The following is a 20,158-nucleotide window of genomic DNA, read 5'->3' on the forward strand; positions in this document are numbered from 1 at the left end:
AAATAACACCAGACATTCCGCATGAAAGCAGTTTGAATCATGAGAATTTCAGCATTAATGTTAAAATGTTTCTTTTTAAAAGGGAAAAAGGTGTGTTCGAGGCCTGGGCTACCAGTGCTTCATGCATCCCGCCGTCTGTGGGAATGCATCCTGCTCCTTGCACTTTCTCAAGTTTGCTTCAGAGGGGTCATGTCAAACTAAACTCGCCTGATAGCAAACAAATTACTTCCTTGTTTTACTTAAAAAAGCTTAACTCCTTTAATAATATCCACTAAGTACTTAATTGTGTAGAAGGTTCTAGAGACAAGGATTGGCTCTATTTAATTTGCTTTATACAGCACCCAAACAGCAGAATAATGCCATGGCTGCTCAATTTTCCTTTAAAGACCCAAATCAAAATAAATGTAAGTCCTCACCAATCAATCAGTATCTCTCTCTACCACTTTCTCTCCCTTCCTCTCTCCCTCCTTCCTTCCTTCTTTTCTTCTCCTTCTCTGTCCCTCAATCTATTTCTCCTCCCCTCTCCCCAAGACAAAGTCTCACTGTGTAAACCAGGCTGGCCAGGAATTCACTATGTGGACCAGGCTGTCCTAGTACTCAAAGAGATCTGCCTGGGATTCGTGCTGGGACTAAAGGTGGACACCACCAGGCCCAGCCCATTTCTCATTTTTAACCCTTTGATTTCATTATTCTTATCCACTGGACTCCCTACAATGTTTTTGCAGGTGACCTAGACTAACCAAAATCTGCTCTAAGCGTGTGTGTGTGTGTGTGTGTGTGTGTGTGTGTGTGTGTGTGTGTTCTCCTGAACTGAACACAGGTCCTTGCCCATGCTAGGTAAGCAATCTATCAACTGAGCTCTATTCCCAGACTCCTCTTCAGTTCCCTCACTTCTATACTCTTTACCATACTGTCCCTAACACCCAGAACTTTTGCCTAATTCAAAGGCCCGAGTGAAAGTATGCCACTTCAAGAAAATCTCCCAGATTAATGCACAGAGAGTACAGAACCGCAAACGTGAAAATGACCCAAACACAGTTAGCATCCCCCTCCAGCTCCTTCAATACTGTGACTGACCCCTGACAAAGCAGCTCAGGGGAGGAAGGCTTATCTGACGCACAGTAGGGAAGACAGGAATCAGGAACATGAGGTACATGGCCGAGGGGGATCCAGTCAGGAGGCAGGCAGAGTGCATGTGCTCAACCTGATTTCCGTTTTTACTCAATTTGACCCAGTCCACAAAACTGCGCCCCCATATCCCGGGTTTATCTTCCCTCTTCAGTACACATTTCTGGAAATGTCTTCATTGTCACACCCAGAGATGTGTTTCCATGGTGATTACAAATCCAATCGAGCTGACAGTGAAAAATAGCCATTACATCACACTGCTCATAATTTTTATTTCAGGTTTTTGTTTCTCAGACAGTATCTCATTATACAGCCCTGGCTGGCCTGGAACTCTTCACATATACCAAGCTGGCCTCAAACTTGCAGCAAACCTCCTGCCTCTGCCTCCTGAGTGCTGGGGTTACAGGTGCACACTACCACATAGAGCCCCGTTTACATTTTTTTTTGTTTGTTTTTGTTTTGTTTTGTTTTTTTTGAGATGAGTTTCTCTGTGTAATAGCCCTGGTCATCCTGAACTTGCTCTGTAGACCAGGCTGGCCTCAAACTCACAGAGATAGATCCGCCTGCCTCTGCCTCCTGAGTGCTGGGGTTAAAGACATGTGCCACCACACCCAGCTACAGTTTTTTAAAATAACTTGTTAGAGTTACAATTATCCATTTAGGGGGTCTGGAGAGATGGTTCAGAGGCTAAGAGGTCCTGAGTTCAAGTCCCAGTAACCACAGGGTGGCTCACAACCATCTGTAATGAGATCTGGTGCCCTCTTCTGGCCTGCAGGGATACATGCAAGCAGAACACATAATTAATAAATAAAAATCTTTTAAAAAAAGTATCCACTTAGTCTCCCACTACCAGTTCTTACGTGTCAGCAGGCACCTTGTACTTCCTGTGATATGTAAGTAGTTCTTGGCTCCCATAGGTTAAAACCCAAATTGGCACTGGGTGTGGTGGTTCACACCTGTAACCCAAGGCGCCAGAGAGGTGAGACAAGGGCACTAATGGCCCAAGACCAGGCTGAGTAATTTAGCAAGACGTCTAAGAACAATGGGGCTGGGGGTGTAGGTGAGTGATAGAGCGCTTGTCTACCGCGCACAGGTCTGTAAGAAAGTAAACAACATGGCGGCGTGAAGGAGCTCTCCACCATTCCAGATGTGCTCTTTCTGTTGTCGCTGATGGGCCGTGGCATCCAGTTAGAATGTTCAGAGATGGGGGCAGATGGATGACTTTCTGCTGCTGCTGCAGCTCAAGGAAAAAAATCTATTCCCAGGCAAAAGTGTAAAGAATGAGGGGCTGAGTCAGCAACTATCCTGTGCATATAGGTGAAAAACAGGGATGTTACAATAACTTACATGCTTTACCTATCATTATTTTATTCAGCTGATTTACAAGTTCTCAGAAAGATAAGAATTAATATTCCCCCAAACACTGTCCTGCCTGATTATGTTTACCTCTAACGTGCAATTAAAAAATGTGTTCTGCTCCAACACCCACCTCAGGCAGCTCAGACTGTCTCCACTAACAGCTCCAGGGGAATCTAACGCCTCTAGCTTTAGGCCCCAGGGGCATCTGCACTTACATGTACACACAGTGCACCCATGTGCACACACACACACACACACACACACACACACACACAGACACACACAGACACACACTTAAATATTATTCTATTTACAGGTATTATTTATTTTAAAGAAAAAGGCAGCATCTCCTTTGGGGCTAAAGTACACAGAGCCTGCATCTAAGAAACATCTTGGTTTTGTTAGCTTCAACTGGAACCTTTCCACCTGAACTGAATTCAAGAACTCACAAGTTTGACTTAGGTAATTGGAGGTGACGTCAACTTTCTCGACAACTTGGGGAAAATTCAAGAAGCATGAAAGGGCAACTGGCCACCGTACAACACTCTGGGGCTCTGGATGCTGCACAGACAGAAGGCTGAGGTGCTCCAGGCCTGAGTCAGTGGTGACTCAACAACAGCCAGTGCCAGCCGACTACCGGAAAACGTCCGATGCGGCAGCCCGAAAGCTCTGCGTAGCTGGAAGGCAGGCTAAGCACTTGTAAGACTGTGTTGAGGCCTGGAGAAACAATAGTGAAGACAACAAGCCCTTCGTGTGCTAAATCTCAGACTTTTCAAATGACAGGAGACCCAGAGAAGCCAGTTTCGTTCTCAGGCAGGACTACAATCTCCAGCATATTCTCCTCCTCCTCGTCCTCCTCGTCCTCCTCCTCGTCCTCCTCCTCCTTCTCTCTCTCTCTCTCTCTCTCTCTCTCTCTCTCTCTCTCTCTCTCTCTCTCTCTGTGTGTGTGTGTGAGAGAGAGAGAGAGAGAGACGGGGGGGGAGGGGTTTAAAAAAGAAAAGATGGATCAGCCATTAAAGGCTAGGCTCACAACTAGAAATATAAAAAAATAAATATACTTGGAACTTGGAACACAGATACACCAAAAACATGTTAAAGGCTGAGAATGTGCACCTGTGGTCTGTGCTGCTGGTGGATAAAGGCCAGAATTCAAGGCCATCTTGGGCAACATAGCAAGATCCCCCTCTTAAAGGGTGGCAGGGGGCAATGATGGATACACCTGCGATCCCAGTACCACGGGAAGGGGGTGGGGGTTACAAATTCAAGCCTAAACCAAGCTGCTTAATAAAACCCATCTCAAAAAAAACCAAACATCAAATCAACAGATCGACTAACATGTAATCAACTCTTAAATCACCTCATATTTACTAAGAAAATGTTGACAGAATAAATACAGATGTGTCCACAGAATAAGGACCATGTAAACATAGTACTCCACCAAGTACCCTTTGTTAGGTCATATCTAGCCCCTGTCAAAACAACCAGCTGAAATGTGAAAAATCATCTAAACATAATTATGCATAAGCAGTTATTTTTAATTTAAGAAGCAGGGCTGGGTGTGGGTACTAGGGTGGGAAAGGCAGATCTCTGTGAGTTCAAGGCTAGCGTGATCTACAAAGTGAGTTCCAGGACAGCTGGGACTACATAGAGAGATCCTGTCACAAAATGAAGAGGGCTAGAAAGATGGCTCAGTAGTTAAGAACACTGGCTACTCTTCCAGAGGACCCAGGTTCAATTCCCAGCAACCACATGACCGCTCCCAACTGTCTATTAACTTTAGTTACAGGGGATCAGACACCCTCACAGACATACAAGCAAAACACCAATGCAATCAAAATAAAAATGTAAGTCATTTTTTAAAAGGCAAAAGAAATAAAAAGAGAGGCAAGCGATCACGAGAAGGAGTCATGCAGCTTACTGACACAGGCTTGTAACGGCAGAGAAGGTGGATCACAGAACTGTTTTGAGTTGAAAAACTGCTTTTAAACAACCACACTTCTCCCAGCACTTGGGAGGCAGAGGCAGGTGGATCTCTGTGAGTTCGAGGCCAGCCTGGGCTACCAAGTGAGCTCCAGGAAAGGCGCAAAGCTACACAGAGAAACCCTGTCTCGAAAAAACCAAAAAAAAAAAAAAAAAACAACCACACTTCTACAGTGCTGTCTTAAATATTCTTACATGTAGTCTGTAACTTGCTTGTAGTCTCTTGCAACTAACATGTAAAGTTCATTATTTACTTGCAGTTTTGGAGAATATACACCACTTAGCACCCCATATAAAGGCACAGTAAACTTCATTCAGAAACTATACACAAGGTATTGCTACTGAAGCCTGGGGGGGGGGCATTCTGTTCTGTTTTTAGATTTCTTTCTCTTTCTTTTTTCTTCCTTCCTTCCTTCCTTCCTTTTTTTTTAAATGTGTATGTGCGTCTGTGTGAGTGTATGCTTTGGATGTGTGGGTACCACAGAGACCAGAAGAGCTGGAATTAGAAGCAGCTGAGAGCCATCCAATGTGGGTTCTGGGAACCAAACTCTGGTCTTCTGGGGGGAGCATTTACTCTTAATGACTGAGCCCTCTGCAGCCTAGACTTCTGTTTCTTTGAGATGAGGTCTCACTATCTAGCTCTGGCTAGCCTTGAACTCAGAACTTTGCCTTGTGAGTGCTGGCATTAAAGAAATGCAACATTAAACCTATGGTGGGCCTGTTTTTTGAGACGAGATCTCATGTAGCCCAGGTTGGCCTTAAAATCTCCAAGGATGCCCCTCCTCTCCTTCCTAAGCGTTAGAATGGAAGACGCGACACCACATCTGGCTGAAAACTCGATTGTTTTGCTTTTCTCTAATGAAAGTCAAAACATCTGTTTTTCACTTCATAGTAAGGAAACTTCTGGTCACACCTGAAGCTCAAAGTCACCATCAACTTACTCATCTAATACATTCCTATTTCTATTTTTGCTACTACTGATTCTATACGTCTATTTTTTTTGTTGCTGTCTGTTTCTTGAGAGATGGTCTTACCATACACACACACACACACACACACACACACACACAAACACACACAAACACACACAAACACACACATACACACACATCTTTGGCTGGCCTGGAACTCACAGATATCCACCTGCCTCTGGCTCCCATGGCCAACTATACTTCTTTTTTAAAACTAATGTGTAGCCAAGTGTAGAATTACCGTAAGTTTGAGGTCAGCCTGGGTCACATAGTGAGTTCCAAGTCCAACCTGGGCTACAGTTCAGATAATGCCTCAAATATAAATAAAAATTGTGTGTATTGTGTATATGTGTGAAACTGACTAAAAAAAAAAAAACTTCAAGTCAGATCAGTACTTCTCATAAGGTGATTCTACAAGCTGACTCAACACTTACCTGTGACAGGATGGCATATGTAAGAATAATATGAATCACATTTCCTCAGTTTCCCCCGCTCTTGGAGCCCTGAACAGATGTATGGAGAGACTAGGAGACAGCAGTTCACCAGTGAGAATCGGTTGTTACTGGTAACGCACACCAACGCACACTTTATACACTGCCTTTTCACGTACCACACTCCACCCCCTTTAGTGTGTTGATTCTCTCAAGTCCTTTGACAAGTTGTGGTATAAAAACAAACCAACAACCTGGGAGGCGAGAGACCAGGCTGTTCATCCCCCCAACACTTCCTCTAATGACCGCTGTGATCCTGATCTAGAGGACAGCTCCGACCAGCCATTTCTCCTATCCTTTCTAAACGGTATCCCATGGTCCCCCCCTTACTCCTCAGATCAACCCTTTTCTCTTTTTTCTTTGCTTGAGTCCAGTCTCAGATAATCCACGTGGGCCTTGAACTTGTCAAGCAGACAAGGAGAACTTTGAACTCTTGATCCTCCTCCTTCCACCTCCCAAGTGCTGAGACTACAGACGTCTCCTACAGTGTTTGGCATTCCTGCTTGAATCCTGTTAGTTACACCACTCCCTTCACACTGAGTCCAAAACTAAAAGCATGCAACCTTCATTAAATCTGGCCCCTCCATTTCCTTTCTAGCTCCCCATCTTCAGCCCCTGGTTGTTTTGTTTGCTTCTTGCCACAGGGTCTCACCACAGAGCCCAGGCTGGCCTCAAACTCACAATCCTCCCGCCTGCCTCAGCCTGCAGAGTGCTGAGATCACAAGTGTGTGGCACCATGCCCAACTTAATTGCTTCTTTCCAATAATTACTTATAACAGAAATTAAAAAAAGAATAATATGAATCACATTTCCTGAGTTTCCCCAGCTCTTGGAGCCCTGAACAGATGTATGGAGAGACTAAGAAACAGTAGTTCATCAGTGAGAATTGGTTGTTACTGGTAACGCACACCAATGCACACTTTATACACTGCCTTTTCACGTACCACACTCCACCCCTACCCCCTTTAGTGTTCAATTTTTTTCAATGTAAACCCACTTCTGAAACCAACTTAAAACCTGTATTTGACTCAGTATAATCAGACTGAAAGGTAAAATAAAACCTTCCAGAATGGCCGCCAGGTACAGAAAAGATGCCAACAGGTCAAAGTTCAGAATGGAAAAAGAGAGAGAGAGAAAGAGATCAAGAAAGGACAAAGCCAACATAACAAAGTTTAAAAGAGAAACCAAAAAAAGATTTCTTGCTACATGTACAGTTCCCATTTTTATTCTCTATTTTAAGATTTAAAATGTCCCATAAAAAGTTGTATACACATGTATGAAAATGTCATGACGAATTCCAGTATTCTGTAGGCTAGCTGAAAATGATACAAAGTCTGATCACTTTCATAGTCCAAATGTCTACTTAGCACTTGTAGTATCCCGAGAGCCTTTTCTCATTTTCTGTCCTGAACAAGCAGGACGCCCACAGGATCAAGCCCCAGGCACTGAAGTACCTCACCTCCTTAGGTGGAGAGACGAGTGACACAGGACCGCTCCCACACTGAGGCAGGTCTAACTCAGACAACGATGGCCATCACCTTCCCAAACAGGGACACCTTCACAGGGGCACCTTCCGGGGGGATGAGACCAGACCTCACAGCCCGCAGCTATGCGTTCCTGGTCAGTTCAGGTGCTCAAACTCACTAGGAACGTCTACACGCTGATTAGGCCAATTAGAGGGACCCAGTGTGTCCGGTTACTCAATTATCTTGGCATCAAATTGAAACGACCTGGCCTTTCCTATCTTTACTCTGGCAATCACATCTCTCCTCTACCTTTGGTCAAGGCTAAGTATTTCTTAGTTGACTATCAGTTTTCAACTGATAAAAAGCAAAACAAGCCAAACAAAACAAAAACAAGGCACCCTTGGCCAAAGGTTTCCCAGCACAACTCCAAGTTGAAGGTTAAGACCGCTCCCTTACACCAGGCCTGCCCAGGACAAGCTCTCAGCAGTCAGTGGGGATGGGGGAGGGGCTCATGGATCCTACCCCTTACTGGTGAGCTACTGCTGACTGGCAGCCTCTGGAGGAGGGGCCATTGTCTTAAGTTGGGTACCACTCACTGTCAGAACTCGCCCCAACTCAGCTCCAGTGGATATTTATTTCCAATCCCATGGCCACACAGACCCAGTTGGACAAACCCCGACAAGAGACACAGACAAAACAAAAAGACATGAAGGCAGGAAAGGGAAGGCAGGGGAACGCGCAATCACAATGCATTATGTACATGTATGAAACTGTCCAAGAACATACTCAAAAACCTACTCCCTAATTCTGCAGCACAGCATTCTTAATTTTGTCACACAGATTATCTGCAAGGTAAATAAAGAGTTACAGAAAAAGGAAACTATTTATTGTGGGAGCGAACTCTCCAGAGACAATCATTCTTGGCACACTGTTCTCAGGTCCAGAGATGGTAGAAATGACAGCAGACCCAGGGGACACAGGCCAGTCTTTATCAGAACATCTTCGTAAGCTAGGTGGGAGGTACCGCGCTGACTAGGAACTGGCCCGCTGAGCCAAGCCCTGGTCATAAGCCTGAGTCAGGCTTGAGCTGACTCAAGTTTGTGGGTAGCCCAGGCTGTGGAGGAGTTCTGGCCACTTTGAGATACATGGTCAGATGTGTCTCAAAAACAAAAGGGGGATGTAGTGCTTGCCTAGCATGTCCTGGATTCAAACCCTGCCTAACAAACAAACAAAAACCTGGGGGAAGCCGGGCAGTGGTGGTGCACGCCTTTAATCCCAGCACTCGGGAGGTAGAGGCAGGAGGATTTCTGGGCTACAGAGTGAGTTCCAGGAAAGGTGCAAAGCTACACAGAGAAACTTTGTCTTGACAAAACAAAAAACAAACAACAACAACAACAAAAACCTGCGCGGGGGGGGTGGGGGGGGGGGAGGAGTACATTCATCCACTGAACAGCGTTAGCTGTTAAGGAAGCACAGCAATCTTTTAGGTTGTTTGCCTGTGTGGGGGGTGTGGGTTGGACCCAGGAGCACATGCATGCTAAGAACATGCTCTACCACTAAGTTACACTGGATGGAAGCAGGATGGAAGCAGGGTGCTCTCAAAGGAAACATTACTAATGTAGGAAGGTTAGAGAACAGAGATCTCTAACTTATTTTTTGAAATAATTTTAAAAATTACTATAAAAATGCTTTTAAGATAGGATACTACTATGCAGTTCAGGCTATCCTGGAATTTGCCCAGGCCGGCCTCTTGCTATATATTCATAACTTACACTTGGGAAATTGAGTCACAAGGGGTCTAAGTAATATTCCCACAGTTATAAAGTTAGCAAGATGTTCAGGGCTTTCTGACTCGGCAGCGGGTGACATGGAAGCCACTGTGGTGTCCCAGATGTTCCTGTAGCCAGCACATAGATAGGCCAATGGTAGAGTCCACTCTGGTTCACAGGTGAACTCACTTGGTATTATCATCTACTAAGTAATAAGTGAACACATGTTTTCTGACAGCTCAGACATGCGTGCCACAGCGGTCTTGTTTCTACGTGTCACGTGAAGCAGACGAAGCACCTACTCCCTGTACCCAATTACTCAGTTCTGTGCCTGTCTACGAGCTCTTGATACAGAATTCCATGCACCTCCCAGGACTTGACAAATGTGCCCACCAGACTGAAAGCTTTAAAGGACAAGTAGGATTCAAAGAAATTGGGGTGTGGGGAGGACAAACAGGAGAAGGGGATACAATGGCGGACAGACAGAAAGCCATACACAGAAGGACAAACAGAAGGGGGATACAGTGGCGGACAGACAGAAAACCACACTCAGAGAACGGCGAGGTTGAAGTCACACACTCAAGTGAGCAGACATCGAATCGGCTGGTCATCCAGAGAAGACCTGGAATTCCTAGCCAGGAGGAAAGCACAGAGCCATCTAAGTACTCAAAGCATTTACCCCTGGGGGAAGAGCCAGGGAGCCGGTGAAATCCCTTCAAAGGGCCAGCACATTTTAATGAATCATTTCCCTAGAGCTGACTCTCTCGACTAAATTACACTCCAATGAAATGAGCAAGTTCGTGCATAATACTTTCCAACGTCTGAGTTACTCGGGGATAATTACACAGCGCCAGTGCCATGGCTCAGTGGATAAAGGCGCTTGCCACCGGGCCTGAAGACCTGAATTTGATTGCCAAGACCCACATGGTGTAAGGTGGGAACCCACTCCTGCAAGGTGTCCTCAGTCCTCCGCCTGTGCCCGTGGGACACACCACACACACCACACACACACACACACACACACACACACACACACACACACACAGAAGTACATTTTAGAAATCTACACGTTAACAGCTTCAGTTTAGTTCAGTGAGTATTATAAGGCCATTTGCATATTAACAAAGTTTGATTCTGACAGTCCGGTCTAAAATATATCTCTATAAACTTACTACAAAACTAGCCAAGTTTCAATACCTCAAAAATCTACAGATAACAAGTTTGAACTGAAGTCTCTCCACTTCTCACGAAACTTTGAAAACTTCTTCCAAGTTATCAGAACCGTACACCAAAGGACTCTTACTTACCTTTACAGCTTGCTTTCTCGGGTGAATTCTGTGAAGTCACAGTAAGGTGACAGCGGAAACGTTCTCTAGAGACGACTGACATCATCCAAATTCTTCCCCTAAGTTCTTCTGGCGTATGGATGTCCTACTTTCACCACTTCTAAGAGCAAAACCTCTTCCCCGGACTGGTGACTGATACACTTTAACCCTCTTATCTCTTTGTCCCCAGCATCTGTACAAGGCCGCCTTTGTTAGTGTTCAGAATGCCTGTTCCTGTGGGCAACCTGTACCATTCTTCTAGACTTCTCAGTAAACATCACGACTACTGCCTTAACTATTGTTCACTGTTGCTGCTGCTGTTTTGAGCCTGGGTTTGGGGTGCATCAGGCTGGCCTGGAACCACTATGTAGTTGACATGACCTTGAACTCCTGATCTTCCTGCTTCCAAAGCCTGGACCTGCTGGAGAGCTCGCCATCCCCAGCACCTTCCCATCCTCCCTACTACTGTGTATGGTAAGAGAAAACTTGGGGTTGATTATCTTTTAATGAAGTGAATTTAGTTTTACCCTAGCATTTCAACTGAGAAAACATTCTGATAAAACCATTTTGTTAAAGACAGTAAACTAGAAACCTCAAAGTTCCTGCAACTGGGAAATATTCCCCTTCTGTCTTTTGTTGCTGTTTCTTTGAGATGTTTGTTTGTTTGAGACAGCATCTTAGTATGTAGCCCAGGCTAGCCTGGAACTTCCTTCGAAGACAAGGCCAACCCAGAGTTTGGAGCAATTCTACTTCCTCTGCCTTCTGTGCCAGAACTACAGTGTGTGACACCACACTTCAGTGCCATTGTTGTTGTTAGTTTGACATTTGTGTGTGTGTGTGTGTGTGTGTGTACATATGTGTAGTCTGTGAATGTGTGTGTATCATGTCATGAGTCAGGGAACTCCTTTCAAAGGGTTGGTTCTCTCGTGCCACTCTAGGGGTTCTGGGGTCCCACCCAGGTAGCCAGGCTTGGTGGCAAGAGCCTGCACCTGCTGAGAGACCCCACCCCCTTTGTTATGTTTTGTTTTCTTTTTCATAAGGTCTCACTCTGAGGCTGCCCGCTAACTCATGACAAGCCTCCTGCCTCAATTTCCACAGAAACGAGCCACCACACTAGGAGCACAATATATATTTCAAATATTACGGTAATAAACGTCTAACATGAAATTCAGTGAACATGTGCTTAGTCCCTGCTACGCACCAGGTATCATGCTGGTTAACAGACGCCATGTGAAAAGGCCGAAGCAGGATCTGCTCTCAGACCTTTCCATCTTGGAGCCAAGAAAGGAAGGCAAACAAGGAACTTTATGAACTGGGAGGTCTTACTGACAAAAACAATGGAAGAGTCTTGGGATTGCAATGAGATTCTGGAAATACCTGTATCACTAGCCAGAAATCCGAAGTTCATGAGTGAGTTAAGAAAGACAAAGAACCTAAAGAGATCTTCAGAAGATAGTAATCTCATCAACCAGGTCCTGACTAGATTCAATGGAATCTTATTTCCTCTAAGATAAACCCAAATTCCTTAAGAAGGCTAACCAAATCCCGATAACAGTCCCTAACCCTTAGGGTCTAGCAGTATCTATGTACAACATATTTTTTTTTTTTGAGACAAAGTTTCTCTGTAACAGTCTTAGCTGTCCTGGAACTCTCTTTGTAGACCAGGCTGGCCTCGAACTCACAGAGCTCTGCCTGCCTCTGCTTCTCGAGTGCTGGGATTAAAGGTGTGTGCCACCACTGCCCAGCTCTACAACATACTCTTGTTTTCTGTTTTATTTACTTTCTGAGACAGAGTCTCAGCGTAGCCCTGGCTGGCCTAGAACTTGCTATGTAGAGCTTGCTGGCCTCAAACTCACAGAGGTCTGAGCCTGCCTGTACTGCCTTTCCATCCAACTCCTACCAGTTAAGCTCAGGAAAGCCCAGGGATTTCCTTCCTGGAGTTTTTCAGGCACTACAGTTTCATCTGAGTGAGTAAATTTGACTCAGAGCTGGGGAAATAGTTCACTGAGCAGGAGGACTCATTGGTTATACAAGCACAAGGACCTGAGTTTGAATCCCCAGCACCCATGACAAAAAGCCAGATGTGGCCACACCTGTACCTGTCACCCCAGGATGGTGACAGGATGATTGCTGGGGCTTGCTACCTGTCAGCAGATGCCTAGGTTCAATGAGGGACCCTCACTCAAAGGATACCAGGCAAAGAGTAACCGAGCAAGACACCCATTGTACAACCGCACAGGCATATGCTCACACCACGTGCACACATACACCAAAAATAAAAATAAAAAATTTTAAAAAAGGAAAAGAAACCAAGTGTGGGTTTAAGCTTAGTTCTCCAGTCTGGCTTTACCAGAAATGAATCTGAGAACATTCTTCCAGTATTTTAAGTCTAACCTCCATTGTTCTCTCTAGATGGGATGGTAAACTCGGGAACCTTATGCCTCAGCCTCCAGAGCAGCTGGAACTACAGGCATCCTCACGGTACTCTGCTTGATCTCAACTTCTGCTGCTGCTGCTGCTGCAGAGCTGCTCCTGCAGGCTGGGCAAACATGTGGTCACGGCCTCGTACCCCCAGGCCTGATCTTAATTTTACTAGGCTCTGGAGGGGGAGGTAATTAGTATATTGAAAAACTCTGACATGAATGAGAGTAACCCTAGACTCCCTGCTGGGCCTTAGGAGAGGCCCTCATAGAGAAGCAAGGAGAGACAAAGAAGGGCTGGTCCGGTGCATCAACACACACCTTCAGTCCTGGCACTAGGAGGCAGAGGCAAGTGGATTCCTATGAGTTTGAGGTCAGCATGGTTTACACAGTAAGTTCCCAGGCCAGTAAGGTTTATGGTGAGACGCTGTCTCAAAAAGAAGTCTCTTTTTTTGTGGCATCTCCTAGGCAGTCAGTCACGTCTAGATAAAGATGCCTGTCTCCTTCCCAGCCACGGGCTGTTAGAAACCCACTGAGGTGAAGGAAATGCAAACGTTGTACATCCTATGAGAGAAGCACAAGGCCACAGAGGTAGCTGCTGATGCGCTGGGTGAAGAGTGTTAGAGTTGTGTGGTCTGAATCAGTGGCGGAATGACAAACGAGGTTTTCCCACGAAGCAAGGTGTCTTGGCCCATGGCAGAGTGTGCCCACTGTTCAGTGAGGGGCACTCTTGTTATAGACCAAAGAGAACTGGCAAGAGGAAGCACCAGAGTGTTCGAGGATGTGTTGTGGATGCAACCTGGGTGTTCTCAACTTGGTTACTACAAGAAGAAGAGAATACTCCTGGACCTCGCCTTGGTAGTTGGAGCTTGAAAGAGCCAGCAAGGTCCGAAAGCTTTTCAGCCAATACGTTGTCAGGGAGCCTTTAAACAAAGAAGGGAAGAAGCCCAGGACCAAAGCATAGAAGATTCAGAGTCCTGTTACTTCTGGTATCCTGCACCACAAATGCTGACATATTGCTCTGGAGAAACAATACACTAAGAAAAACAAGGAGGTGTCTGCAGGATATGCTAAACTCATGATGGCCAAGATAATAAAGGATAGCCAGGCAGTGGTGGCACACACCTTTAATTCCAGCACTTGAGAGGCAGAGGCAGGTGGATCTCTCTGAGTTCAAGGCCAGCCTGGTCTACATAGGGAATTCCAGGACAGCCAGGGCAACACAGAGAAACCCTGTATTGAAAAAAAAAAAAAGATGAGAGAGAGAGAGAGAGAGAGAGAGAGAGAGAGAGAGAGAGAGAGAGAGAGAGAATGAATATGAATGAATACGAATGGAGGAAGCCAAAGATAAACACCAGGAACAGATTGCCAAGAGATGTAGGTTATCCTCACTGGGAGCTTCCACTTCTAACTCTGAGTCCAGTAAAAATAAGTTCGTAAGAATACATATTAAAAAGAGTGGCAAATAATGGCCAGAACTTGGGGAAAAAGAATGAGAACTGAATTAAGGAAAGAAGGTTTTCCCACTCAGACATTTTTTGGGGGAGCAAAATCTCTGTACTTACTACAGCCTTACTTTCCAATTATTTCTTGTATATATACATATACATACATTATACATGTCCACAGAGATTATCAATGTTCATTTCTATGCATTTTAAAGGAAAATAAACTTAACTACAGTAATTTCACAGAGCTGAGGGGATCCCTAGAAGTCCACTACATAAACCAGGCAAGTCAACTCAGACTGTCATTTCCCAGGGATTGAGGTATGAATGGTGGTACATTTAATCTCAGCACTAGGAAGACAAAGGCAGGTGAATCTCTGGGAGTTCAAGGCCAGCCTGGTCAACAAAGTGAGTTCTAGGAGCCCTGGTCTACATAGTGAGTTCCAGGACATCGAGAGCTACATAAGAGAGACCCTGTCTCAAAAACAAAAAGCAACCAGGGATCGTCGATTCCCCAAACCTGACAGTTTGCATGGCTACCTTCTTGTAGACACTTTTGCTGGGGGGTCATTTTCTTTGTTTGTAACAGGGTTTCACGAGGCAGCCCTGGCTCACTGTAAACTCACAAGAGATCCAATGCTGAAATCACGGGCATGTACCACCATGCCCAGCTTACAGAGAACTGTTCTCAACAAGTGGTATTCAGACTGCAGGGAGCAGAGGGGAAGCGTCTATTGGGCATGCGGGGACAATCAATAACAGATCGATGTTTACACTTTCAGTGTTAAGCTCACAGGTAAATCAAAGCAAAAGCACAGAGATTATATAGTGACATCGTCAGCTGATTTCTAATAAAGGCTGTGAGGCATAAGCACAGTTAAAGATTACTCGCTTTATAAGTTACAGATGAAGAGCAAGATTAGGCCGTCCCTCCCATCCTTTTTACCCCTTGCTCTCCATTATTTCTCCTGAGGAATCTTTAACCTCCTTTTCTAGGAAGCTCCTGAAATTGTATAGCATATGTTTCAACAGTAACAGATTCCTTGCATGACCAAACTATTCAGTTTCCTGAGTCTTCCATACGTCTTACAAATTTCATCTTTAGCAAAGAGCCTTGCAGAGCCAGTTTAATTAGAAGGTCCTCCCCAGGTATGTGATGGAGGTAGATCCTCATCCTTCACCATGGTGTCCCAGAGCCCAGGCTTGTCTTCGGCAGGAATCATCATCCTAAGATGACTTACCCAGAATCCCCCTCACTGGGGATGCTTCCTCTTATCCCTCTATCCCTGCTCTTCACCTATAAATTCCTGCTTAGCCACAGCTCACTCAGGGTTAAACCCAATCTGTCTCCCCAGTGCCAAGCCCATTGTCACGGCCCTTATACTGCTACAATGGTCTTGAATACAGTTAATCTTCACCATTCAGCAAGTTTCATTAAATATTTTTTTTTCTTTAGCAGCAATGAGGTCAAGAACTTGATCTTGAACTTGAGTTCAGAGAAATGTCATCCCTTCTAGTAATTTTTGAAAGAAAGACTGAGGCTGGATTTGTACACACTCCACAGTCAACCATGCAGAAAGCACAGCAGCATTCATTCATTTCCAGGTGGCTTTTAACCTCAGCGCCGGCAAAATGTTGTCACTGAGTGTGCCGGTGTGCACCTGCAATCCCGGCACTTGGGAAGCAGAGGCAGGAGGATTACAGCAAGTTCAAGGCCAGCCTGGTCTACACAGTGAATTCCAGGCCAGCCAGGGCTAGCGTGAAAGACTTTATCTCAAAAAGCAAACAAATTATCTTGCATCCACACATATCATAACTGCAATCGAACTACACAAACTGAAGTGGGAAGAAAGACCTTTCACTTTACTGAGACAGATGCACATGAAATTTTGTTCGAGTACTTTGTTCAACATCTACCATAAATTACTTGTAGTTAATGATAAGTTGGACTTTTCAAGCTAACACAGGATACAGGAAAACAGTAACTTGAGTCTCATCAGGACCCAGTACCAGACCACCTGTGGCTTTTCTCAAGAAAACCAAAAATCTAAAAATAAGAAAGGACAATAATGCCCAAGAATTGCCAAGTAAAGGGTGTTCTGAAAGACTCAAACGCCACTTAGTCAATTTTTACCCAAGTTTGATCTGCATCGATCCAAAATCTAGAATTTTTTTCCTATACGTGGGTCATACAACTCAACCACAACAAAAACGAGCAAAAACAGAAGCAAAGGATCTCATTAGACATCTCTCCAGAACAGACACACACTTGTCCAATAAGCCTGGGAAAGACTGCTTTACTCCCTGGTCTGAAATCCAAATTAAAACCACAAAGAGATACCAAGTCACACCCACTAGGGTGGCTAAAAAACAGTGAAAACTGGCAAGCGTTGGTGATTTAAGGAAACCGCAACCCCCATGCACTGTTTGGTGAGAGCAGAAAATTTAGCAACAACTTTGATTAAAGCCTAAAAAAGTTAAGCACTGAGCAATTCCACGCCTAGGTTTGTGTTCAGGGGCACTGAAAACACACATCCCACAAATGTAGCAGCATTAATTATATCCAATGGCTAAAAGGTGAAAAACAATGCAACCTCATTAACTAGTGAAAGGATGTGATAGTGACCACATCCAAACAGACATTGAGCTTTAAGGAAGTACAGAACAGACACACACTTGATACAACATGAATAAGCTTTGAAAACATTTGACTATGTAAAGGAAGCCAGAAAAAAAGACAGACAGACAGACAGACACACACACACACACACACACACAAAATTAGGTGGGTGTGGCAAAAGCCTGTGATCTCACCACTGGGGAAGTTGAGGCAAGGGGAGCGTGAATTCAGATTAGCCTGAACTATACAGCAGAACTGCTCCCCTAAGGGAAGAGCCAAAATATTGTCTTTAAATGGAGGAGGCGGGGAACCACAAACACTGTTAGATTTCATTAGTGTCCACTAAGGACAAATGCATAGGAACAGAAAGATCAGTGGTTGTCAATGGGTTGGCACAGTGAGTGAACGGGTAGCAACTAACAGGTACGGGGTTTCTTTTGGAGATTACGGAGGAAAAAAAGAGCTGGATAGTGGTGACAGTTGCAAAACTAGATGAATATACAAAAAAACCACATTTTGGAGGGATAAGTAGCACGTTCGCCACCTGATGTATCCGCGGATCAAACGTCCATTTACAAAAAGAGGGCATAGGTGTAACATACCTAAGAATATAATATGTAACACATCCGAACATGTCAGCGCTCGCCATAAATGGACACTGAGGCTTCCTAAATTGAGACATATTGTACTCTCATATAGTCAAGAACGGGGTGGCGACGCTGCTGAGCCCCGAAGCGGGCTCCAGGGGTGAGCGCCGCCCGCCTCCCAGCATCTGCATCCAAGCTCACCTTCCTCCATCCCTCGGTGTGCGCCCCTGGTTACCGTGGCCTCCCGAGCAAGTGGGACGCAGAGCCCGAGGGCAGCGGCGGGCAGGGCTGGGCAGAGTCGGGGCGGTCTCGGATCCCGCCGGCCGCGGCTCCGGCGCCCTCCGAGACACCTAGCCACGCCGGAGCCGCCGAGCCCCAGCGCGGCGACACCCCCGGAGTCGGTGAGCCCGGCCCAGCCCCGCGGGCCCGCCGCTGACAGCCGCCCGATGCCGCGGCCACTCGCGCGCCCCGCCCGCCTCGCGCACGCGCGCAGCCGGCCGAGCCCGCCGAACGCCGCTGATGTGGCCGCCCGGCGGCTACCCGGATCCGCGGCCGCGCCCCGGCAAGCCGCTGGCCCGCTGGCTGGCTCGCCGGCTCGCCCACCCGCCCGCCGGCTCGGGCTCCCGCTGGCAGCGTTAGCTCAAGCTGCCCCGCGCATCCTCCGAGCCGCCTCCCAGCCTGCGCATCCTCGGCTCACCGCTCCGTCGGCCCCGGGCCTCGCCGGGGTCCGGCTTGGTGTTCCTTGCGGACCGGAATTCGACCGAGGACGTGGGAGTCGTTGCGCGCTTCTCGGGAGGCCAAAGGACGGGGAGGAGACGTGCGGGCAGCGCGTCACGCCCTCCTAGCGCCTGGCAGGGTCAGAGCCAAGTGCACGGGGGCCCAGCCGAGCCTTTCCGTTTGCCCACACTCGAGTTGGGTAGTCGAGGTAGGCTTGAGCCAGAATCTGCCAAGGAAAACCGGGAGCTGCTTCGATGACTGTTAGGCACCTATTATATGCGATTCAGCTAGTGGGGCTCCTGCCACCCCACCCCACAAAGGTGTGAGCCCTAGGGCACCGACTCCAGGGGAAAGCTGCTCAGTTTTATCCTGAGGCTATCTATGGCCTCAAACCAAAGCTTTCACCGGACTGGGACAGCGGTGATTTGACCGCTTTTGAGGTAGACACTGCCCTGTTTATCCTTGTTTTTCTTCTGTGTTACAGTCAAACCTTGAACTTAACTTTGACCCGTAAGGGAGCTGCTGAATGATTCTTGGCCATCTGCAGTCACACACACACACACACACACACACACACACACACACACACACACACACATTCAGGCTGGGTATGGTGGCACCCGCCTTTAATCCCAGGGGCAGGTGGTTCTCATTGAGACCAGCCTTCTCTGTTGAGAGGTTCCAGGAAAGCCAAGGTTACGTAGTGAAACTTCGTGTTAAAAAAATAAAAAAAATAGTCATTCTCTTGTGGGTTTTTGTTGTTGTTGAACCCTAGAAGACAAATTCTCTGTGCAGCCCAGACTGGCCTTAAACTCTTTTTGTTGTTTTGTTTTGTTTTTTGAGACAGTCTCACTGTGTAGCTCTGGCTGGCTGGGCACTTGATATGTCGACCACGCTGCCCTTGAACTCACAGTGACCTGCCTGCCTCTGCCTCTCAATGCTGGGATTAAAGACAGAGACCACCATTCTCCAACCTGGCCTCAAGCTCTTACCCCTCCTGTTCTGGAATTATAGTATGTACCGCTGTGCCCAGCCCTAAAACATTTCCTAAAGGATTTTAAAGTGGGGGTGTCGGGGAGGGAGGGTGGAAAGATGATTAGCAGTTAAAAATAGGTACTGCTCTTTTAGAGGACACAAATTCAGTTCCCAGCACCCACCTCCACAACCCTCCCCCAACACACATCTGAAAGTCCAGTTCCACTGGACCCGAAGCCCTCTTCTGGCTTCCACGGGAGTCTGCACTCAGGAGCACATACCCAGTCTCTACACACACATACACAGTAATTTAAAATCTTTAAAGGATTTTAAAATACCTTTAGGAATGAAAGCATTACTATGAAAAATATGGCTGCTGAATAGAAATTGCAGGAAGTCATTGGAGTTCTTTGCTAAACCCCAAGATGGAGTCACTTACCACTAACTGGAACTGTTTGTTCCACTTTCTCAGAAACAGCTGTTTGAGTTGGCATGGTAATGAAGCAGCCTCTGCCTTAGTTCTTTCACACACAAAGGCAACCTGATGTTGTTTCCCGAATCTTACAAGGGGAGGAACTTTCAAACGACCAGTCTGCTCCTCTGCTGCTGCTTTTTTTTTTTTTTTTTGAGACAGGGTTTCTCTGCAGTTTTGGTGCCTGTCCTGGGTCTTGCTCTGTAAACCAGGCTGGCCTTGAACTCACAGAGATCCGCTTGGCTCTGCCTCGCTTGGCTCTGCCTCGAGAGTGCTGGGGTTAAAGGCGTGTGGCACCGCCAACCCAGCCTGCTTCTGTACTTCTTTCCACTTTCTTCAGCCCCTTTGTGTCTGTGAAAGAAACCTCCACCTACCTCACTGGAATGCTCACTGTATTTTGCGGAATGAAGTATGTATGGCTTAGTTTTAC

The 20,158-nt window shown here is 46.3% G+C and overlaps 1 protein-coding gene across 5 annotated transcripts in view; it reads right to left on the bottom strand.

The window, feature by feature from the left end:
• Nucleotides 1–18,393, bottom strand: part of Slc41a2 (solute carrier family 41 member 2) — a 123,260-nt gene extending 104,867 nt beyond the window's left edge. For 2 of the 5 annotated variants that reach the window (XM_037196873.1, XM_028880270.2), the window contains exon 1: nucleotides 18,262–18,393. The gene's annotated coding sequence lies outside the window, so the exon portion shown is untranslated. Of the gene's footprint in view, nucleotides 1–7,388; nucleotides 7,758–17,765; nucleotides 18,009–18,261 lie in introns of those variants that run through there. The other 3 variants (XM_037196874.1, XM_037196872.1, XM_028880269.2) reach the window with 2 other exon arrangements.
• Nucleotides 18,394–20,158: the final 1,765 nt, after the last annotated feature.

This window comes from Peromyscus leucopus, chromosome 18 (assembly GCF_004664715.2).
Source record: "Peromyscus leucopus breed LL Stock chromosome 18, UCI_PerLeu_2.1, whole genome shotgun sequence".
NCBI classification, from domain to species: Eukaryota; Metazoa; Chordata; class Mammalia; order Rodentia; family Cricetidae; genus Peromyscus; species Peromyscus leucopus.